This window comes from Equus caballus, chromosome 13 (assembly GCF_041296265.1).
Source record: "Equus caballus isolate H_3958 breed thoroughbred chromosome 13, TB-T2T, whole genome shotgun sequence".
NCBI lineage: Eukaryota > Metazoa > Chordata > Mammalia > Perissodactyla > Equidae > Equus > Equus caballus.
In genome coordinates, this window is record NC_091696.1 from 24,153,685 (window position 1) to 24,177,529 (window position 23,845).

Genomic DNA, 23,845 nt, shown 5'->3' on the forward strand with positions numbered 1-23,845 from the left:
CTGGTGCTAGCATTTGGACAGAAGCCTTGACTGACTCCATTTTGGTCGTATGGTGTCAGGGGAGACTCTGGCAGGCGGTTTCAAGGAGACAGCATGAGAAGGGAATCAGCAGCCTTAGTCTCCCCTGGGCTGTGCCTCTAATGTGATTTGGGACCAGGCGCATCACGTAACCTGACACGGCTCCATGTTCTTCATCTGTGAAAGGAGGGATTTGGCAAGAGGCTCTCTATTATGACTTCTGGCTCTGTGATTTCGTGGCTGCATCCCAGATTCCCAATGTTTCGTATTGCTTTGAATCAATGGGTTGATTTGTCGAGTATCTACTATGTCTATGCTAGATTCTACAATCAATCCTATTCTACAGCTATCGACTGACAGTCACTGGGCTAGGTGTTGTGGATGCAAAGAGAGAAAACATGGTCCCTTCCCTCTAAAAGTACGGTGTTTTATTTCAGAAAGTTGAGAAGAAGGAGGAGGGGGCAGAGGGGGAGGAGAAATGGAGATCAAGGACTTCTGCTTCCAGTGGGATGAAGTAGCTGGTGGCAAACCAGGCTCCTGCCTGGAACAACTAGAAAAGCCAGGTGAATACAGCAATCATCTGTTTGAAGGCTGCAGAGAGCTGCTTCGATAAGGAGAACTAGATGGGTAGAGACTGTTACTGAGGGCAAGGTTGGCTGGGAGCTCCAGCTGACTTCTGCAGCCACTTTTGCCTGGGGGCTTGCACTTCTGGGCATGCGCATGGGGCGGAATCCTGTGCAGAGCTCATGCTGTATTGGTTTGTTAGGGCTGTGACAGCAAAATACCACAGGCTAGGTGGCTTAAACAACAGAAATTTATGTTCTCATGGTTCTGGAGCCTAGAAATCTGAGATCAAAGGGTCAGCAGGGTTGGTTTCTCCTGAGGCCTCTCTCCTTGGCTTGCAGACGGCCACCTTCTTGCTGCTTCTCCACACGGCCTTGCCTCTGTGCACAGCATCCTTGGTGGCTCTTCTTCTTCTGAGGACACCACTTCTATTGGATCAGGGCCCTACTCTTATGGCCTCGTTTAAACTTAATTACTTCTTTAAAGATCCTTTCTCCAAATACCATCACATTGGGTCAGGGCTTCAACAAATGAATTTTGGGGGGACACAGTTCAGTCCATAACAGAGCCCCACAGAATAAACTAGTCTCTCTAAGAGCTCAAGGGCCAGTAGTGGACCAGAAGTAGACAGAACCTTACCAGAGCTGCATTCACCCTGGAATGCTGGAAAGAAATGCTTAGCCAGCAGGGATAAGGATGTTTAAGAGGTGTACGAGGCAGGTAGCAGACCCAAACTTCTTTGACCCTGGCTGCCTGTTTGCACACAGCATTGTGCAGGGCAGATGCTCCAAGGCACACTTGTCATGAAAACGGACCCAAGGCATTGCCGCACAATTTCTCAGAGCGTCTCCTACCATTTCAGGCTCCTCTTGGGCTCTCACCCATGTGTACTTTATTCCAAGCGTACCCTGGCCGTCCATAGGGCTGGGAGATCTTCTCATTTTTCTATTTGGTAGATTCTAGTTTATCCATTCAGCTTCAACTTGATTGCTATCATTTTTCTGTAGCATTTTCTGGTCCCCAGGCCTAATTTATTTACTTCCTCTTGTGCTGACCCTTTATAATCGCCTTTTAATGACACTGTATTATCGCAATTTTTTAAAGTGTGAAATACTTCAAATATACAAGAGGTATACGAAATAATTTAATATGCATTCCTGTACCCACCACATTTCTGAAAAATTAAAGTGTAATTGTTGAAGCCTCTTTGAAATGCTCCCGGAACACATCTTACCCTCCCTGCTGCCCTGGGGGGAAACTCTCTCCTGAATTTAGTGCTTAAAATTTCAGCTGATATTTTGTGTATATATGTATATGTGAGTATATGTACACATACACACATATAATAAATTTTCACATTTAAAATATGGGAAGTAGAATATACTTGCTTTTATTACTCAACATTGTAATTTTTTTATCATGGTAAAACATACATAACATGAGTTTACCATCTTAACCACTTCTAAGAGTACAGTTCAATAGAAGTACTGTCATAATGTTATGCTATCGTCACCACCATCCATCTCCAGAACTCTTTTCATCTCTATACCCATCAAAGGCTAATTCGACATTTCCTTTTCTTCCCAGCTCCTGTCAACCACCATGCTACTTTCTGACTCTATAATTTTGACTACTGTAAGTACTTCATATAAGTGAAATTATACAATACCTCTCTTTTTGTGGCTTGCTTACTTTGCTTAGCATAATATCCTCAAAGTTCAACCATGTTGTAGCATATGTCAGAATTTCCTTCCTTTTTAAGGCTGAATTGTACATACATACATATATATATATATATATATATATACATACCACATTTTGCTTATCCATTCATCCATCGATGGACACTTGGGTTGTTTCTATTTTTTAGCTATTGAGAATAATGCTGTTATGAACATGGATGTGCAAATATCTCTTCAACATATATTTTTTGGGGGATACAATTCAACCAACAACAGGGTCCCACCTCTTGACACATCCTGCTTGGCCATTGCGCCCTTTTCTTTCTAGTTGATTATAATGATTGGAACCCAAACAAGCTCACCTTCTTGACTTTGCTCATCTCTGCCCAATGCCTTCATGACTTGTGAACCACCTTCTGGCTGACCTTAGTCTCTGCGTCCTGCTGGTGTGGACACGGCTCTCTGGACTGCTCTATTAACCTTGTAGCGGGGTTAGCTTCTCATCTAGGACATGATGGGGGTCACTAGGCAAGGTTTTCAAACAGCATGCCACTACACAAAGTGTTTCCTGAGTCTTGTACAAGTATGAAGCCTAATTTGAATTGATGCATAAAATTGCTCTTCCCTACAACTGAACGTGAATACTGTTTCTGTTCTCTCTGGAGTGAAATGTTGAGCAGTTCATGCAGCATGGGGTGGCGTACAATCTATTGGGTATGGGAAGCAAAAGATATTTCACAACACCCAGTCAGTGCTAGGAAATATCACATATGACAACATAAAACAGGTGAACGGTTTTTCCTAGTCACACAAGTTTGAGGGTAGACAAATGAAATTTGGGATAACTTTAGAAAGACTTTTTCGCCCCAAAACTTGTTTACTTTTGAAAATTACTATATACCTTCTCATCTTTTCCTGATATGCTCCCAAAAGCTCTAGTATTCAAGAACGTGTATGAAACACAGTCTCTGAAAGGTTGAGATCTCCTGCAACCAGGAATTTGTCATGCTTTGGGTTTCTGCTTTTAGGCCTGAGAGTAACTGTTAAAGGAGGCAGGTGGGGACTGTGGGGGGTGGGATTGGAGCCAAGAGGAAGGACTTTGGGGCTTCTCCAAAGCCAGTGTCTATTTTCAGAAGGGAACAAAACACTCACCCAAAAGCATGTGTCATCCGGCTGATTCTCTATAATATCCTGGGTGAATCAGACATGTTCCAGCATTTCTGCTAAATGTCATCTCAGAAGAGGTAAGTTTCTGATGGGCTCAGATGGGCTCACAAATGCATCCTTTCTCTCTCTTTGTTCTGGAAAAAGTTACTGACTTTTTTTTTTTGTATGAATAAGTCATGCAAGCTAGTTAGGCCTCCCTTCATGCATATGCGAATGGAGCAAAAGATGTCAATTTTCGTCATGTCTAGAGGCAAGAATTGGCCCAGAAACAGGACAAAAATTCAGAATTTGGGACTGGGTAAGCAAAAGAACAAAGAAGTAGGAGAGGCATGATAAGATGAAGATGTGTCTAGACATCAGTAACAGAGATCCAGCTGAAGAGAGATATAATGGGGATCTGCTTGCAGAGAGAACAAAGTGGCCATCATTATGCACACAATTCATCTTATGGGGGCAGGGAGGTGGGGGGAAGGACAAAAGGATGTGGCATTTTCTGCAAGACAAAGAGAATTGATTGTGGAGCTAAAGAAAAGTTGGAGTAAATTTTCCTGACATTGCCCCACAACACCATCAGAGAAGCGGTCCATCCTAACACAACACTTGAGGTTCATATTAACAGTAGCATTTCTACTCCCCAAGCTCAGGAATGATTTAAATTTTCTTAAAACCCTGATCTGACCTCACCCGTGTGTCCTTTTCTTCCTCACTTTATTCTGTCAGCCACCCTTGGCTGAAGATCTCACTGGCTGTTTGTGGTTAAACTGGTTTGTGTTCAAATTGGCTTCCATCTGGGCTGGACTGTTGTCTCTAATTCTTGGCCTGTAGCTTTCAACAACGTTCAGGACTGCCCTACTGCCAGCCCCAGGACCCCTCTTCTTGTGTGCAGTCTTGTGGGCAGCTCCCACTGCACCCCACCCACCCAGTCTGTCCTGTCCTGCCTGAGAAAGATGTGAACACAGCACAGCAGAGAGGAGAGGAGGAAGTAACCTTGGTCTTTCGTGATATGATTAAGCTACTGGTCATACTTTCGGGTTTATTTTTGAGTGTGATAATACATTTCCTTATTGTTGAAGCCAGTTTGAGTCAGGCTCACCTGTGACGTGTTGCCGAAGAGGTTGTAACTGATTCACAGGAAGGAGGAGAAGATAATGCAAATACACACGAGTTGGTTTACCAGCTCTTACAGCCCCGCGTACTCATCCTACAGTGAGCTGCCCCTCATGGACCTGTTTGGGAGGGCAGTGAGGAGGACCGAGAAGGAGAAAGGGAACAGGAAGTTCAGGGACATCAGCCTTATGGTTTCTCCTTTTGGGGAGCTGTCAGCAGGTCATAATCCAACGATCCAGGATGTGCCGCCTAGAAGTCATACTCCCCAATGGGATGAGGAGGAGAAGGAAATAGGGGAGCAAGAGAAAGGTAAAAATGCATTTTGCTGCAATCAGATGGCCCTTTAATCATTTTTAAGACTTTAATCCTCAACTTGACTACCTGCTTCTCCAGGTAGGGGCAGGTAATCTTCTTTCTCTCACATCTTGTGTACTTTATTCTCTAGCTTAATAACCATCCATCATTCCTGTTAACTACGGAATGAAGCCAGATGTCATGGAATGTGCGTACCTCCACAAGCACCTATGTATACTTCTATGATAGTCCTTTTCAAAGCACCTTGTGATTGTCCCCCTAGAGCCAGAAGACAATGACTTTCCCCTTGTCTTTGTCAACCCACCTTGGAAATGCTCATTGTAGATGTTTGAGGTTGAAGGAAGTCTTCCTGGTCCTTTCTCACAGGTCTTCTTCAGACCCAGACCAGCCTTCTGTTGTCCCCTTTTGTCCTTGGCCACAGCTTCAGGGACGTGGTCTGCTGTACTCACCCTTAGCGGTTGCCAACCTCTCTATTCCTTGGGCCTCCTCTTACCCCATGTCTGGTGGGAAACAGGCTCCTCAGCTCCCTGTGTCCCTGTTGTCTCTGAAGATAGGCATCAAGGCCCTTCTCCCATTAACGTTAATGATTCAAGACTGATCATCATGCGAAAATATACAAGGACAACAAAAACGACTCCAATCAGAGACTTTACAGTGCTGACGAAATTCTTACAAGAGGAATCCTGGGTCTGTCGTTCCTGGCTCCCAAGCCCACATGAGGTTCTATGTGAGAATCTGCTGGGCCTTTCCTTCTGCCTTCTGGGAAGTGCCAGTTGGAACTATGCTTCTGACCCAGTCACTTTTCCTGACTAAAAGAAGCAATCAAGGATTAATAACAGTGGCTTTGTTGCTTTCTAAAGGGGATAATTTGCATCTCTATTGCCGGCCATATTGGAGAGCCCACAGTTCAGTAGATCTTTTTTTGCTGGATTTTTCAGCCTAAAGCAGGGTTCCATTGAACATTATTTTTTGCAGACATCCATTTTGTGTGTGTGTGTGTGTGCGCGCCACACCAATAAAACCAAACAAAGAAACAAAAAAACTGTATGAGAGGTAGAGTATTAGTTTCCTGTGGCTGCTATTGTTAAAGAAAAAATTAACTTGGCACTTGTTAAAACAGTAAAAAAGACTTTAGTCAAGACTAGGGGAGATAGACTGTGCTCAATTCTGAATACAACAGGGACAAGTGGTGATTTACAGCCAAGGGGGGGCGGCCAGTGGATGGAAAATTACTGAGAGGAGACATCAAGGATGGGGGCATTCTTGCTAAATTGGTCTAACAAGATTCTTGCTGAAGGCAGGTAGAGGCCTTAGACATCAATGTGGGGAGTGAAGAACTTTTTATTTTCTTCTTTTTTGAGGAAGATTAGCCCTGAGCTAACATCTGCCACCAATCCTCCTCTTTTTGCTGAGGAAGACTGGCCCTGAGCTAACATCCGTGCCCATCTTCCTCTACTTTATATGTGGGACGCCTACCACAGCATGGCTTGCCAAGCAGTGCCATGTCCACACCCGGAATCTAAATCAGTGAACCCTGGGCCACCAAAGCAGAACATGCACACTTAACCGCTGTGCCACCAGGCTGGCCCTGGGAATGAAGAACTTGATCAGACATCAAAAGTGGTCAGATAATCAAGGGTGAAGGACTCTCGCTAAACTGGCATAGCAGGATTCTTGCTAAGACTGGGTGATGCAGGCCCAGGACAGGACAGATATGGAAGGCCAAGGTCGAGGCCTAGTCAAGAGGAAGACTCAGAGGAGCCTAATTAAAATTCGCTTAAGGAAAGAGTCTCTGTCGATCCTTCCTCTTGTTCAAGGAAAGAAGAAATATAAGAACAATATAAGTTAATTTCTCATCTGGCCACTTTTTGTTAATTAAGGACAGCCTGAAATATCTATTGAGGCTTGGTCATAAAGGTATTTGTTAGATGGTGAGAACCATCAGGCATTTAATGAGAGACTTTTTTAGTATGATTATCCACAATCGTGGTTATTTCCCAGAGCAAAGTGTTGAAGAGGCGAGAGTTCAGTGAACTTTCTAAGCGGCCCAAGCAGCAGCGGGCTCCGAGGCTGCCCGTCCGTGACTTACCGTGGCGTGGGGCCTTTAAAGCGTGTGTCAAGTCACCTGGCTTCAGTCTGCTTCAGGGCTTTAGTTCAGTTCGAGGTTTGTTTGGATCTTGAGGGAAAGGTCAGCTACAAGACACCCTAGAGTCTCCATAAGGATCTGGGCTTTCAGATTTCGGTTTTTAGTGATGCCAAGTCAGGAGATGGGAGAAAACTTGGAAATGTCAATTTGGAGAGTTCTAGCCAGATATTGAAGGAAACTAGAAGAATTGAGAATTTGGTAAGGACAGACAAAATGTGCAAGATGGTAGGATCCAGTTCAATCCAAAGGTAAACAGCAGAACCTCAAGGACAATAAACAGGGACCTGATAACACACAAGAAGGTGCTATACTTTTCCACTAAAATGTAAAATTTCTCTCTATAGTCACTCCCCCTTTTTGATCAAAGATAACCAAAGTAAGGTTATTCTTATTGACAAAATAAGTCTGATCTCATTAGAATTGGCCAGTCTATTTACGTAAGTTCAACAAGAATGGCAATTGACCACATACAGCTTTTAAAGTTTGCTTTGCTGGGACTTTTCATAGGAAATCTCAGATTAGACTTTTAAAAGCCTCTTGAGGCCAGGAAGCCAGGCCAAGGACTCACCACCAGACTTCACCACAGTACCTACAGATTTGGGTGAATTCCTCTATTCTTAAATTTCCCAAAGTATCCTAAGTTTCCTGGACCAGCCAGAGATGACCCTCCTTGCTCTCCTATAAGGCTGGGAACCCTGTAAGCCAGATACCAGGCTGGTTTTCCCAGGAGAACGTTGTAAGTATTGGCTCCATAAAGTCAATCTTAGTTCCTTAAACTGTCTAATCCTACCTAATTCTATACATATCATTCTCAAATCTCACATTCCAGTCAAAGCCTTGGATACATAACTAATGTTTCCAGTCACCTTCTGTTACAAGGAAGACAGACTGTCATTGAACTGATGTAAATAACTATATTGCCGTGAAAAGAAGAGTGCGCAAAAAGAGTTTCTGAATTCTGGAGGGATGAGGCAGGGAGGAAAAGATAACTGTTTTATTTTTGTTTACAAAAGTATAATCCACTACATTGTTGTGAGTTTTAGATAGCTTAAGAGAAAAGAGAAGGGAGTTCCTTATATCTACAAAATAGAGCATTAAAGAACCAGCAAAGTTACAAACAAAAGCCATAAAAAAATCATGATCATTCTTTATCAGTTCATTCAGTTCCATGTGATTAATCTCTCTGCTGGATCTTGGGTTAGCAGTTTTATGAACCCGTCAGCTTCTCCACTAGAGTTCTGGAAATCCTTACTTGTCCAGTGGTGCGATCTTACAGTTATTCAAGCAATGCCGTCAGAAGCCTGCACCCCACAGTCCTTTCCACGAGTCTCTGAGATGGTTGCTTTTTGTTGGAGATGAAGCATTCTGCCTACAGCTGATTATAGATGCTTCCAGAGAAGGATCAGAGTAAAGCAAAAACAATCTGTGGAGACAAAAGACTTAAAATGTCAGTGATTAAAGATCTGATGAGAGTTCATTATAAAAATGACACAATTGACAAGAAAATCTATTTATTTCTGTCACACGCAATCTTTTAAAGTAATAACCAGATTTATGACTGACTATATTATATTGTTTTTGTCTACTATCAGGCAATGCAGCAGCAGGTCATATCATGGAAAGTGAGGACATTGACAAATTTCTAGGAACTACAATTCTACAATTTCTGAAATACTTATGTTATTATTTACCCATACAAATACAACCCAGGGAGGGATAAGCATTTCTTATTTGACAATGTTTGTCATGCAATTGAACATATTAAATAAACCTAATTATTTCTTAACATTTCTCATTTTACAAGGTGAAAGAACAAATCCTTTGAGATTTTCCAGGGGCCCTCTGGGAAATAACAAACTCTGTTCAAGAGCAAGAAGATTTCATTTACAATTTGATTTTGGGGAAGTAAAATTGTCAACATGTCAAAAGGTTTGAACATTTGACTAAATAGAATTATTTGACTAAACAGAATCATTTGACTAAATACATCACTGTGAAAAAAACTCAGCTACCTATTTAACCAAAGTAACAATAAAAGGTTTCAAAACCAACTACAGGAGGTATCATGGTTATAAGAAAAACCTTAGTGTTTTTAAAAGTGAGAAGAATGGGTTCTCTTACATAATCAAGACATGACACAGTCAACATAAAGCATAGGAAATTATTCTGATAAGGCACAGAATCTTTGTTTTCTAGACAAATTACTCAAAAGATAAAGAGAAACTTTTACAATCTCTTATCAAGAGCAAATCAATAGTCCAAGAAAACTTTGTTTTTTTAACAGAATAAAAAGCAAACTCTAGTTTTGTATCAGTGTTGATACTAGAGCTCATTTTCTAAAAACCTTATAAGTAAATCTGTACAATCTTAGCTATTTTAGACCTCATGATATGAGATATTCCTTTTTTAATGATTTTCCATGAACCTTCTACAACTAGGTTGCAAATTACTAAAAAGATGTCAGGGGGTCATCCTGGTGGTGCAGCAGTTAAGTTCACTCGTTCTGCTTCGGTGGCCAGGGTTCGCTGGTTCGGATCCCTGGTGCAGACTTACACGCCACTTGTCAAGCCATGCTGTGGCAGGAGCCCCACATGTAAAGTAGAAGAATATGGGCACGGATGCTAGCTCAGGGCCAACTTCCTCAGCAAAAAGAGGAGGATTGGCGGCAGATGTTAGCTCAGGGCTAATCTTTCTCAAAAAAACCCCAAAAATTTCAGAAACTGTTTTAAGGCAGATATTATAAAACATAATTGTTGAAAAGTCCATTCTTAAAACTTATATTTCACACATCAGCTTAATATGCATAGTAACTCAGAAGACACAGCTGTTTCATTAAACCGACCATATTAAACTACTCTTATTTACCAAAGATTTACCCAAATTATGTGAACTTGAGAAGCATTTGGGTTAGTTTTTCTCTTTGTGAGAGTTTTAGGAATATTCAATTTATATAAATACTTATTTATTTTTGATCCAATATGACTGGTGTCCTTAGAAAAAGGGGAAATTTAGACACAGAGATAGACATGCACAGAGGGAAGGTGATATGAAGACATAGGGAGAAGATAGCCATGAGTCTGGACTGATGCAGCTACAAGCCAAGGAGTGCCAGCATGCACCAGAACCTAGAAGGAGCGAGGAAACCTTTTCCCCTAGAACCATCAGAGAGAGCAAGACCCTGCCCATCCCTTGATTCTGAACTTCTAGCCTCTAGAACTGTGAGGCAATACATTTATGTTGCTTTAAGCCACCTGGTTCGTGGTAACTAAGAAACTAACACAGATGCCAAGCCAGGGAGAAGAGAGTGTGGGATGAATGGACAGAGGAGCTAGTGGAGCAGACCAAGAGGGAGTAACTGAGGCAATGGCAGGAAAAACAGGCATGATCAACCTAAGAGAAGCCAAGAGAAGCAACTGTGGTCAAAAACAATGGAGAGAAATTTCTGCAGAGGGTCTAAGAAGCTGGGGAGGGAGATTTGGAATTTGACAATTAAGACACCACTGCGGACTTGAGGAAGAGCAGTTCTGGGGTAGGGTGCGGAACAGGATTGCCTGAGAAGGATCCTGAGGCCAGCCTTCCTTCCCACAGGCTATACTAGCCATTCACCATCTGACTCCCAAGGAGCTCAAACTCACAATGTTGGTGCAGTTTGCCTGTGAGGACCAAACTGACTTATGTCTGTTTTGGGGCCTTCTTCTTTAATTAAGAATATGAAAATAAAACCTCTCCTACAAAGAAGAAAAGGGGTTTTATGGCAGATTGGGGAAAAGAACTGTTTATTAAGAAGAAGAATAAAGCAAAATAGAAAATAAATGCAATGAAATTACTCTTAACAAAACAAAGCTCTCAAATAAACATATGAAAAAATGTTTGCATGTAATCAACTGGAAACAAAATAAAGTAGTAAAATACTCCTTTTCTTCCATTGATTTGGCAAAGATTTAAAAATATACACAGTAATATCTCATGATGGTGATAGATATGACTGGGAAGTTCAACACAATGACGGCAATGCAAACTTTCTGGATGATAATTTGATGAGATATTTAAAAGACCTAAAAATACGCATAAATGCTGATTAGGAATTCCATTTCTAGATTTTTGTTCTAAGGAAATAAAGCTATATGCAAAATTTTTATTTCAAGAATATACATTTCGGTATTATTTATATTAGCAAAAAAATGAAAACATACAAATATACAGGAATACAGAACTGATTAAATAAGTTATATATTTATATAATCAGATAATATACAGTCATTAAATAATGATTAGGAAACATTTATAGACAAAGGATATACTCAGAATATATTAATTATGAATAAAAGGGTTTCAAAACAATATTTACAGAAGGAACAAATAAAAAAGTTTTAAGTACTTGAAAGAAAACTATACAAAATAATTATAGTAGTTAATTTGGGATAGTAGGGTAATGGGTGATTTAAAAATTTTGCTCATTTTTCTTCTTTGATTTTCTTTCCTAAAATGACCATACACTGATTATATATTTGAGATGAGTAAGTACTGTAAATAAGAATTGAGTCTATTCAAGTGTAAGTCTGAAACAAAAATCTTTGATTCACCTAAATTTTATCAAAGGACAAGTAGTGAGGGGCCCTTTTTCTCACTCATTTTACTGATGAAGAAATTCAGGCCCATCAGGGAAGATACTTGTCGTCATATGGATTCTTTTCATTGATTTTTCCCGGAAATGGAGCAACTCACGGGAAGATCTGAAGACGGCCACTTAAATGGTTGCATGGCGTGATGGGACAGAAACATAAATCAAGCTCCCGATTCATGAACTGTTTGCTTCCCACCATAACATCTTCAACCATTCTGTTTTGATTTATGTCTTACGATCAGGATTTCTAATTTGAAATGAGATTTCTCCATTTCTCAGCTCATTGCATCATTTTGACCCAAACTCATTTCTCAAGGCTTTTGAAGAGTTTTCCTTCCTGGATACCTTGAACATCATAGACTACAGCTGCTAAGTGCTTCCTTCTGTACCCAAAGTTCTGATTGCTATTCAGACACAGTGAATGAGCCAGATCCCTTCCATCTAGCCAGCTGTCCCACACCAAAGTGATGGAGTCACAAGATGAGTCCTTAAAACATTGAGCAAAAGAGGAAACTTAAAATTGTCTTACCAAAGGCAGTTAATCACTTTACTGTAATAAGAAGATCAATAACAACTGGAGAATAATTTACGTAAATTTCAAGGACGAGGCAATAATTGAAAGCACTGGGTGGGCTACACAAAAATTATCATGGTCACTGAGTGGATTGTTCAACCAGGCTGTTTTACCTCCTGTTAGCAAGGAAAGCTCAAACGTGGGAAACAAACAAATGATAGAGTAATTACATAGATCTTCAGTTTGGTTAATGTACAATTAGGTTTGCCGCATAATATGTAGGTGCTTGATTCATTTCCAGTTGGCCACTTTATCTTCTGCAAATGATTGGGTGATTATGGTTCCACTAATATGATCTCCCCTTTAGATCACTATAATCAAATACAGGAAAAACTTTGAATTATGTGTTGCTCTTTCAGCTGCTTATTAAAAAAGTCCATCCTACTATGTTCATGCCCAGAGGTAGGACTTGTAAGGTTTACTGTGGTTCGAGAGACAAATATATTGGATCAAATTAAAGAGAGATTTTTGCCCCATAAAATAGGACAAAACACTTTTTTTTGTGGGTTGAAATATGTGTTGTGAATATTAGCATCTACCAAACGATGAGCTGTTTCTCCTCTTTGAGCCGAACTGTGGGTTAAAACTCTCTTTTTGAAAATAGAAATGGGGGGCCAGCCTGGTGGCGCAGCAGTCAAGTGCGCACATTCTACTTTGGCGGCCTGGGGTTCGCAGGTTCAGATCCCGGGTGTAGACATGGCACCTCTTGGCATGCCATGCTGTGGTAGGCATCCCACATATAAAGTACAGGAAGATGAGCACGCATGTTAGCTCAGGGCCAGTCTTCCTCAGCAAAAAGAGGAGGATTGGCAGCAGATGTTAGCACAGGGTTGATCTTCCTCAAAAAAAAATAAAAATAGAAATGATAAATTCTATGACAATGAGACGGAAACCAATCAAAAGATTTATTATTTTCTATAAATTATAGAGCCAAGTAATATCTAGATATTAGCTACATGCTAATATTATCCGTAAGCCTGAAGATGAGAGTCATTCATGATCTGAATACTGGTCCAAGGCAGCAGAATTGGTCTTTAGGAGAGAATAATCATCTGCAGCCAAAGGTGCTTTGAGCCCTGTTACTGATGCCCTCATGGCAGAAATTATGGGCCATCAGTGACAAGCATTTACAACTCTTTTACCCAGGGCTGCCATATGCAGGTGTATAGGTTATATCCTACATAAGGGCACCTGGCTGATGGAACGAACAGGAGCTGAAATCCAAGCCATGCACATCATTACCTAGAGGAAGAGATTCCTTTTGCTAATTTGTTCAAAGTCACTGTTCACTCATCCTGAAGCCATGTGCCCATAGGGTTACATCTTCCTGGAGGGAACACTATCTAACTCATGCAAAGGTGACAAAAGGGACAGTACTGGCCTCGTCTTTATCCTATTTTGAATCCTTTTTATTTTCATATTTTTAAAATTCAAGTAAAATTTGCATACATTGAAATGCACAAATATTAAGAATACAGTCTAATGGATTTCAAGATATAGAACAGTTCCATCACCCCAGAAAATGTTCTTGTGCCTCCTTCCAGCCAATCTCTAATTCTCAGAGGCAACCACTCCTTTAATTGTTATCACCATAGATTAGTTTGGCATATACATGAAATATATAAATATATGCAAAATATATATATTTCAAGAATATCCATAGCAGCTTTTTTCCATAGTAGACAAAATTTAGAAAAACCCAAATGTTCTTCTGTAGGAAAATAGTTATAAAAATTGTGGTATATTCATACGTTATTCAGCAATAAAAAAGAATGAACTACTGAAATATATAACTATTGGATCAATATTATCATTATGAACAAGAGAAACAAGGCACAGAAGAGTATATTCAGTATGATTATGTATATATTATCATTGCAATAAATAATGTAATGTGTGTATATGTGTACATATAAATATGTAATGTATATGTATAACAATGTTATACATTAATAATCTTATACATGTTATAATAATGTTATAATAATGTAATACATGTAATTACATTATAATAATGTTATACATTATTATACATATATAATACATATGTTATATATTATACATATATATTTTATGTATATATAATTATTTAAATTTATTTAATATTTAATATTATATTAATATTATATTAATATTATATTAATATTTGTATATTATATATGTATATATTATTATATATACATATTATGTCATACATGTATACATATATGTATATATAATAATATGTATATAAAATAACACACACACATATATAAAACCCTCGTAACTCTAGGAGAATGGCAGAGATTACTGCCGTCGTAAATGTCTTAAAGGGTACAGACTGGCGACTCCAGCACATCCCCTTTGACTCTTCTTTTTGGCTTGTGCAGAAGGTGGATGGATCTTGGAGAATGATTGTGGTTTATCATAAAAATAACAAGTTGGAAGTTCCATTTAAAATGATTGTTCCAGATATGTGGTTTTGCTGGAGCAAATCAGTATAGCTCCTCCCTCCCACCTCACACCTGGTACCCAGCTATTGCCTTACAAAAGCTTTCTTTTACTATCCTTATCAGTAAATTAGTAAACGATTGCTTTCACATGACAGGGGCAGCAATGTACCCTCACAGTTTGACCTCAGACCCGGGTTGATTCTTCTCTTCACTGACGTAACAGTCTGGAGGGATCTTGCCGTCTTGATATACAGCAGAACATCACATCAGGGCTTTACATTGGTGAGATTGTGCTAATTGGATCCAGTGAGCAAGAAGCAGCAGGTACGGTAGATGAGTTAGTACGGTGATTCTCAAAATGTGGTCCCTGGCCAGCAGCAGCACCTGGAAACACGTAAGAAATGCAAATTATCAGACTACACCTCAGAGCTATTCAATCAAAAACCCTTGGAATGGATGTAGGAATCTGGGTTTTAACGAGCCCACTTGGTGAATTTAGTACATGCTGAAGTTTGATAACCTCTGCCTTAGTAAAGCATACATGCCAGATGATAGAAGACAAATCCCAGGAAGATTCAGGGACTTGCCACATAAACACAGTTTCAGGTTTCAGGTTTCAGGTTTCAAGTGGTCTGGGACTGGACTGATTGGCAGACAGACATACAGACATACATATATATGTACATATATAAATCTATAAAGGTCTATCCTTCCTTCCCAGCAAAATGGTATCACAGTCTCCCATGAGGGACTGAGTACACAAACGGACCATGCATCCACATAGAACTCTGACTCACAGCCTCCAGCAACTTACCCCGGAAATCCCCCCTTATCTACAATAAACTGGTTGGTATATATTTTTCCAGTGAGAGATAAGTTGATGTACTTTATGCTGACCACCACAAAGAAAGAGCTGCATGCTTAACGGGCCTCTGTGGATTTTAGAGACTGTCTGTTACACAGCCGGGGATGCTGTTTTGACCCACTCACTGGGTAACCCAGTGGTTGCCAGTTTCAAGTGGAACCCGAGCAGGGGAAGGATCTGCAGCAGCTTTAAGCTGTGACGCAATCTGTGTGACACTTGGACCTATGATCTTGTGGACACATGATATTCTAATTATCCGGGGCACATAGGGATGGTGTATGGTATCTCTGACAAATCCCAACAGAGCAATCACAGGGCAGAACCCCCAGAGTTTAAGCAAGGGATGACCCTTGCACGGGAGTCCCAAGCTTCAGATGGGCGGTTAGGTGAGATGACCTTTTGTATTTTCTACAGCTCAGAGTCCCTGATGTCAGTTGGGTTACATTCTCCAAAACACTTAAGATCTACACTGGGAAAATAGAATGGGCGTGGGGATAAGTGAGAGGTAAGAGAGAAAGATAAAGGAGAAGTTTCAACCTTGGACTCCTTGACTTGAGGGAACAGTGGAAAGGTAGGCAAATATGTGCACAAATGAGGCTATTTAAAAGGACTTTATCCATGACACCTTGGGGATAGAATCTAGTCAGCCAAAGTTTGTGTGGAGCCGTTGAAAACCTGGGGGAACAGGGAGACAAGAAAAGCGATGATGTTAGAAATTCTTCAGATGTGAAACGAATACAAAAAATGTTCTGGGTCTTTTAGGTTAAAGATTTCATCTATTTACATTCAGCCCTGTGCCATGCCATTGATGAGCTCAACTCTCAAAATAGTTGGATATAATTTAGATGCTTTGAATGAGGAGAAGTGAAACAGGTTCTTGGGGTGATCGGTTCTGGGGTCCCCATCTCCCATTGCATTTACTGCTCTTAAATGCCCTTTGGAAAACACAGTGAGGTTGAGGCTGAGGTATGTATTAAAAAGATTGTACTGACTATTCTGTTTGCTCCCAGATTCTTTCTCTGCCTGTCTTTGCCCAGCTGTTTGTCCAAGAAAGCTGATCTCTCTGGAGGGCATCGCCTGGTCCCCTGGGTTCTGGGGTTGCTGATTGCATTAGGCCAGCGGAAGGCATTGGCAGAGAATGTCAGTGTGGGAGGAGAGACTGGGCAGGCATTCCCCTAGTCTCCTCCCTGCTCTGTTTTTCTCTCCGGCTTCTCTTCTGTGACCAACTCAAGCTCTCAACTCGCCTCACATGGCACTCTACTCCTCTTGCTTCTTCTGGCCCAGGGTGATGCCTCAACACCCCTCGTTGCTGCCCTAACACTGCTTATACCTCTATGATCAGTCTCTTCATTAAAACATTTCTTCAGAACCCCAGCTGAATTTGCCCTCTGTACCTGCCAGGATCCTGATGGACACAGGGACCAGGATTTAACCCTACAAGTTTTATTTTGGATTTAGGACAATTTAAATAAATTTAGTAATTTATTCAAGAAATAGTTACTGAGTGCCTACAATGTACTAAGTACTGAGGATATACCAAAAAACAAAACAAAAAAAGCAGAAACAAAACCTAAAACAACAACAACAGAAGAGATCCAGGCCTCATACAGCACCCAGTCCCTTGGGCAGGGGGTCTCTCAATGTGAGTTTCTAGAGCTGTAGAATGTGGACCATCTTATGTATATGGACAGGCCTGACCCAAACCTGTGCTCAACGAGCATGTATTCCTTCTGTGGCTCGCTGTTTGTGTTGATTTTCCTGTGAAGAAATTTCTTCATTCTTTGTTCCTCTTCTGTTGGCTTAGGGAATCAACAGCTGAATCCAATTGAAAGAGTTTTGCTTCTTCGTTTTAACCTGTATACAAGGAAGTTAGGCCTTTGACCTTTTGAGTTGACACAGTGTTGTCATGGAGCAGAGCATGTCAGTGTGCATGGCTCTGGATTTGTCCTGTACCCTTCCTCTGCCCGTAGCAGACGAACCCTCTCTGTAACTATCAGTATCACTGAGATAGACAGAAAGGACGGACAGAGTGTCAGAGATGGGAGGGGAAGTTAGGAATTACTTACAAGAGAGGAACCTGAGGCCTGGTGAGGGTGTGACATGCCCGTTGTCACAAACCAGATGGTGGCTAGGCATGGATTGAAATCTTGTCCTGTCTCTTGCCAGTGTTCTCTGTGTCAACATGAGACCTATGACCGCTTTCAGATGGTCAGAAGATGAATGTGTCTTTGAAAATAACCTCATTCTCTGTACGTGAAACAGCGCTTCGTGGAGAACAGGCCATGCGTGTTCCAAACCCTGCTTCTCCCCAGTCTAGAGAGTTCTCGCATTTCCTCCACTCCACAGCCGAGCGGCTGGGGACCTTCTGTGATTCAGTTCATTACTTTGTGGTGGCTCCAAGTTGTAACGTAATTCTCCAAAGGGACCTTTCTCATCTCTTCCTTTTTAAAATGAAATCTTCCCTTGGCATTTCTCTCAGGCACTTCTCCAGGTACGGATGAGGGGGACAAAGAGGCAGGGGAGAGGCCTCCGGGCTTAAATGCCAGCACTCCAATTAAAGGAATGTTTAACCTTTGTAAATAAAGCCCCTGCTCAGCCTGCTTCTCAGGTGGGGGCAGGAAAATTAACTGATTTAGTATGAAGCCCCATACTGAGAGGAGAGGACTGGTGTTTATAACATCTTTCCTGGCAGAGGGAGCTCAGCCTGCTGTTAAAAATTATTCTCTCTGGAAGGCCAACTGGCAGCATATCCAGGCAGGCACGCAGAGCAATAAGCCACCTCCTCAGGTGCCCTCCCTGGTGAAGGGGACTGTTTACCTACCCATTTGGTTCAAAAACCCATCGGTGGGTCTGGTCCAGCGGCTTGGTTTCCATTAAGAACATGAGAAATAAAACTAAATGTGAAACAGCAAACAGTGGGAAGATGAACAGAAAATAGAATTGAATATTTAACACACCCTTGGATGGGGAAGACCTTCATGGTTTAGAAGCAGTGCAAGAAACCACAAAGAGAGCGGAAAGACCCTAAGTATATGTCCGTATAGATATTTAAAGGCAAATAAGCTGAAAAATGCTTGCAACAAATATGACCTCTAAAGGCTGTTATTATTCCTTGTGATGAATCCATTCATGCAGCGTTTATTGGGCTGGCTGCTAGAGACAGAGACCAGACTCAGCACCCTCGATGCTACCTCCAGGGGGACATAGAGGGTATCATCCTCGTTTCTAATATCCTGTTTATTCGTTGACGGTGGTGGTAGGTTGAGGGGGCTCCTTTGTACATATTCGTACTTACTGATCTGAAAAGCAATAGGGTACCATTAGGTAAGTGCACAAAGAGCAAGAACTGGAGATTGTCAAAAGAGGAAACGTATTTGGTGAGAAAATAATACATAAAAATCCTCAATCTTGTTAATAATAACTGATGTACAAATTAAAATGAGATGGTTTTAGACCATTAAATTACCAAACTTATTTTTGTAATGTTAATAACCAAGGCTAGCACAGATGTAGAGAAATAAGTAATGTCATGCTCTTGTAAATAAAGAAAAGGTCTTTGGATGGTATTTTGGCAGTATTTACTGAAAGTCTTTAAAATGTCCCTATTATTTGACAGTAAATGCACTTTTAGGAATTTATGCAGAGGAAATAAAGATGCAAGCAAAGATTTATATATAAGAATATTATAGCATATATAGTCTCTTGGAAAAAAAAGCAATTTTAGTGTTCAACAATAAGCAAATGGACAATTAAATTAAGAAACATCAGCACAACAGTTTATTTTGAGTAAAACTTGTGATATCATCAGCTGGAAGAATATTTAATAATAACAGACATGCTCATGATGTAACAGCAAGTACAAAAAGTGGCGTACAAACCACATGAGTCATTTGATCCCAATTTGGTGAGAAAAAGGAAATAAACAAACAATGCGTTCATGTATTTGAAAGCATTTATTTGGTTTATCCCCAAAATTCCTCAAATTGTAACAATATTCTGGTGTAAAATAATTTTAAAGAATGTGTGTATGGTTCAATTACATACACATTTGAATTTTAGAAGTGTTAACATGTTATGAAAACAGAAAAAATTTGTATTTTGGAGGAGAAGAAATACAGCATTGGCACATGGTTCTACATGGGAGATTTAGAAAAAGAGGAGGAGAGCCTGTAGCAGGATGTTCTCGTCTGTGGGTAGGGTGGTGAGCTGTCCAACAGACAGGAATCCGTGGGGTTTTCCTCTCCTCTGGAGGGAGAGGGTAGCAAATCGCCCGCACCTCCTGTTTCTCCAAAAGATTCTGTGGGTCCCTGGATTTCACTTAAAGATTCCCCTTTAGAAAGATCCTCTTGACTCCCTGAAGGGGGCTTCCTCCTGAGAAGTGGTGGGAGACACTGTAGAAATAGATTTGAATGTAACACTGGTTTTGAGGGTTGAGAAGGATGAACTCTGGGGCTGCCAGTGCTGAGTCCCTGGGGATAAAAGACAGACAATGGTTCTGGGACTATAGGACCAACCCACACCCAGCACCCTGCCACTGCAGGCACCCTGAGAGCGGTGGTGTGTGGGAAAGCTCTGGGGTCTGTGATCTTGGTCACCCACATTCAGGGCCCTTGCCCAAGGTCTGCGCTGAGAGGAAAAGGTCTTTTTCCTGGTGAAGCTGTGATGGGTGGTCGGCAATTTTGGTGTCAGATAGTGGGGACATGACGCTCAGCAATCAGGCACCACAGGGAGCTCCCGGCTCTAACATGTGATGGGTGCAAGGATGGTAGTAGTTGAGGCAGAGATTCTTGAGTGCACATGTCAGATCCCCCCGTTTTGGACCATGGAAGCCCCCAGCATCTTTGGACAATTCAAAGAGAAGAGAAACTTCAAGAGGAAAAGCGAGACGTCCTGCTAATAAGAGATGAAAAGGCTCAGTTATTCATTGGAAGAATAAAAGCCGTGAGACCAACGATATGCCTCCTATGGTTGTGAAGCGGTTGTATCCATTATTCTGCGACGAGCATATAATGTTTTATAAAGATATAAAGAATAAACTTGAAGCCACCTCACTCCCTGTCCCAAGAGTTATGCAGTGGGGGAGGTGGTTCTATGGGATTCAAACCCAAATGGCCACGCAGGTAACCAGGTGGATGTGTGGGCCCTTCACAAATGCATGCAAACATTCTATCCTCCTAGGCCCTCCCTTTACATCTGAGCATGGGTTGGCATATCAGCTCCATCCCGGCATGTGCCCGCAGCTTCACCCTAGGCCTCGGAGGGCATGTCAGCAGTCTCTGGGGTGTTTGGCAGGCCTGTCAGACGCCTGCTTCTATGTGGAGATACAGAGCCAGAGTGTTTCTGACATCGACGGGCTACTCCTGAGCTTCTCGATGACTTTGAGCAGAGAAATCTTAATCCCAAAGCAACAGATACCCTTCTGTACCCCAGGCACTGAATAAATCAGTGGAGATCTCAAACTCCATAATTCTAACAGAGCCATCTCTGATGGCTGCGGCAATTTGCTCTCTCGTGGGTTAGCGACCGGCCGTAATTGATGAGGGAACTGACAGCTCTTTGTCTTCCTTCACTACATTTGTCATTTGGCAGCTGGCTTATTCTTTATCTATTGCCTGTGACTCCCTCTCTCTCTCTCTCTGTCTCTCTCTCCCTGGGCACTTGTGGAGCAGATGTACCGCCTTCTCTCCCTACAGACAAGATCTATAAAGCCATAACATGTTTTGAATGCAGTTCAGCTTTTTGAAAAATGCATAATTGGAGAGTTCCAAAATAATTAGTTTATTACAGTGGGCCTGTAAAAATGAACTTGCATCTCATTTATGAGCCATTAGATCCCATGTTCTACCAGCCTGATTGCTATTAATGCTACCAGCATACAATTTAGCATATTTTATTAAAACATGTCACAATTGAGCATCTCTTGCTCCCAGCCCCCACGTCTGGGGGCAGGGCTGGGTGGTAGTGCTGAGAATTCTTCCCATAGCAGGCCTACAGCTTGCTTTCTTTATTTACTTATGGTAAAATATACATTGCATGCTCACTGTTAACCATTTGAAGCATACAGTTCAGCGGCATTAACCACATTCATATTGTTGTGCAACCATCACCACCATCCACCTCCAGAACGCTTTTCATTTAACAAAACTGAAACTCTGTACTCCTTCAACAATAAATCCCCAATGGCCTGTAGCTTTTGCTACAATTGTCCCCTCCCCACACCCCTGGTGAGTTGCATTGTGAGGCTCTCTTCCATGAGAACATATGACATTCATTCCGTTTCTTTCAGGGGCAGTCAGGCAAAGGAAAGAGCTAAAGCATTGACATGATGAGGAGGAGAGAAGAGAAAGAATTCAGAACATGAAACACGTGGCAGGACCCACAGGTTAAATGGTCGTTGTTCCAGGAGGTAAGAGCAATGAACACCTTTGTAGACACGAGGTTGGATTTTTTTCCAATAATATAATGAAAATCAAAATATTTATTGTGTATCTTCTGTAGGTCTTCCACACGCACCTGTGTAGGGCATGGAGGGATGAAGGAAGAGCAAGTCCCATCCCCTGCTTAAGGAACTGATGGTTTGGCGGGAGAGAAGGGCAAGATGGTGAAAATTTGTACAATGCCACAGATTAACGCTAACGACTCTGTAACAAATGCTTCATAAGGGAATCGGAATTGACTGCAGTCCTGGAACATTGGAGGGCTGTACACAGGAGAGGATAAAGAATCTGGCTGTGAGGGTGGGACACATAAGAAAAGCTCTTCATCTCCCCCTCAGCCCCATAGATGGCTGCCCCGGGTGGGGAGTAAGGGGAAAAGGCTGCCCCTAGGTGGAATGCTGGAAAGGGCTAGTGGGCCACAGCAGGACCTCTGTCCTAGAGCCCAACACATAGTGTGCATGCCCCCAGCCATGGTCCAGAGATTCTGAGCATCAGCATGACGTGATATCCCTTTCTGCCCGCATGGATGTCATCAAGGGACTGGCTGGAAGGTAGCAGAAGCCCAGGAGCCTAGCACACAGAAGGAGATAGTGACTCTGCCTCATTTCTGTGTGGGGTTTCCCCCTCTTTTTCCCTCTTAAGAGGGCAAGTTGGACTTTGTGACTTGCTGCTCTGGGCTTACTCCAGGGACAAGATAAGAATCTTCCATTTTTTAGAAAGCAGGCTCATAGAAGAAAACAGCTGGATTGTCACAAAAAAATGGCATCTAAACAATGGAGGGATCTGAAGTTGAAGGCAGGGTGATTTCTGAGACCAGCGAAGGATGTAGAGGTGGTGCTTCCACGTGACACCTCAAGATGGTTAGGACCCCTGAGAGGGGCGGCGCAAGGATGCTTGGAGACTGATTCCAAACATCAAGGTCATGGCACCCGGAAAGAAGGACTTATGAAGGTTGCCAGACGATAGTGTACCCTGTGAGTGCTCAGGAGCCCTGCTTCCTGGCCTAGCAATACCATGTGGACTTGGACCAGGAGCATCTCGGAGCTAACCACAACGGACTGAGACCAACCAGGGCACTTCCTAGAATGTATGGATGTCTTGATCTCCCCACCCCATGCCCATGACTCTTGTAAAACCCTGTAAAAGAGGAGAGGCCCAGTAAAAGCTGATATCTGTATCTAAACAATCTTGCCAAGGGTATTCCAAGCCTAACTTAGTTTGATTAGGGAAAAAAAATAACACAAGAGCTTTTGCTCCTGAACGCTAAGGAACAGATTCTGCTATGTAGACAAATAGAGCCTTGGAAGGAAAAATGGATCGTGAGAATCTGGTGGGAGGTGGCGTTTTACAAGACTCACCAAGGAAAAATTCTATAGCCTGGTCCACTCTAGGGGAAAACCTACTACATTTAATTTCTTGGAGTTAAAAATGTTGAATCTCACCAAGTTTTTTATATATAAAAACTTTTTTAAATAGTTGTTTTACATCTAACTAACAACAATTGCTTTATGAAAAGGTGACTTATGAAACCATAGGGTATGGTAAAAGGATACCAAAAACGAGAATAAGAAGGAGGAGGAGAAGGAAGGGAAAGAAGAAGAGGAAGAGGAGGACGAAGAAAGAGAGGGCAGCAGAGTGTCCCTGGCTGTGACACTGGTTGGCAGTGAAGTTTTGTGTAAATAATTTCTGAGCCCCACTTTCTAGTTCTATAAAATAAAACAATGGGGTTGTACTAAATCTTTTCTTCCAACAAAATTTTACGTAGAAGTCCAGGATATGCAACAGACAACAATGGGGCTGCTGAGATCAAGGAGATGATGTGTGTGTGTGTGTGTGTGTGTGTGTCTGTGAATGCAAAGACATTAGCTCTATTTTGGGGCAAGGTGGAGAAGCTTTGTGTGCCCAGGGAACCTC

The 23,845-nt window shown here is 41.7% G+C and overlaps 1 long non-coding RNA gene across 1 annotated transcript; it reads left to right on the forward strand.

Moving 5' to 3' along the window:
- The first annotated feature begins 3,382 nt into the window (after positions 1-3,382).
- LOC106781527 (uncharacterized) lies at positions 3,383-23,493 on the forward strand. Its single transcript, XR_001378158.3, has 3 exons — positions 3,383-3,508; positions 21,781-21,900; positions 21,993-23,493. It is a non-coding gene; the product is annotated as an uncharacterized lncRNA (long non-coding RNA).
- Positions 23,494-23,845: the final 352 nt, after the last annotated feature.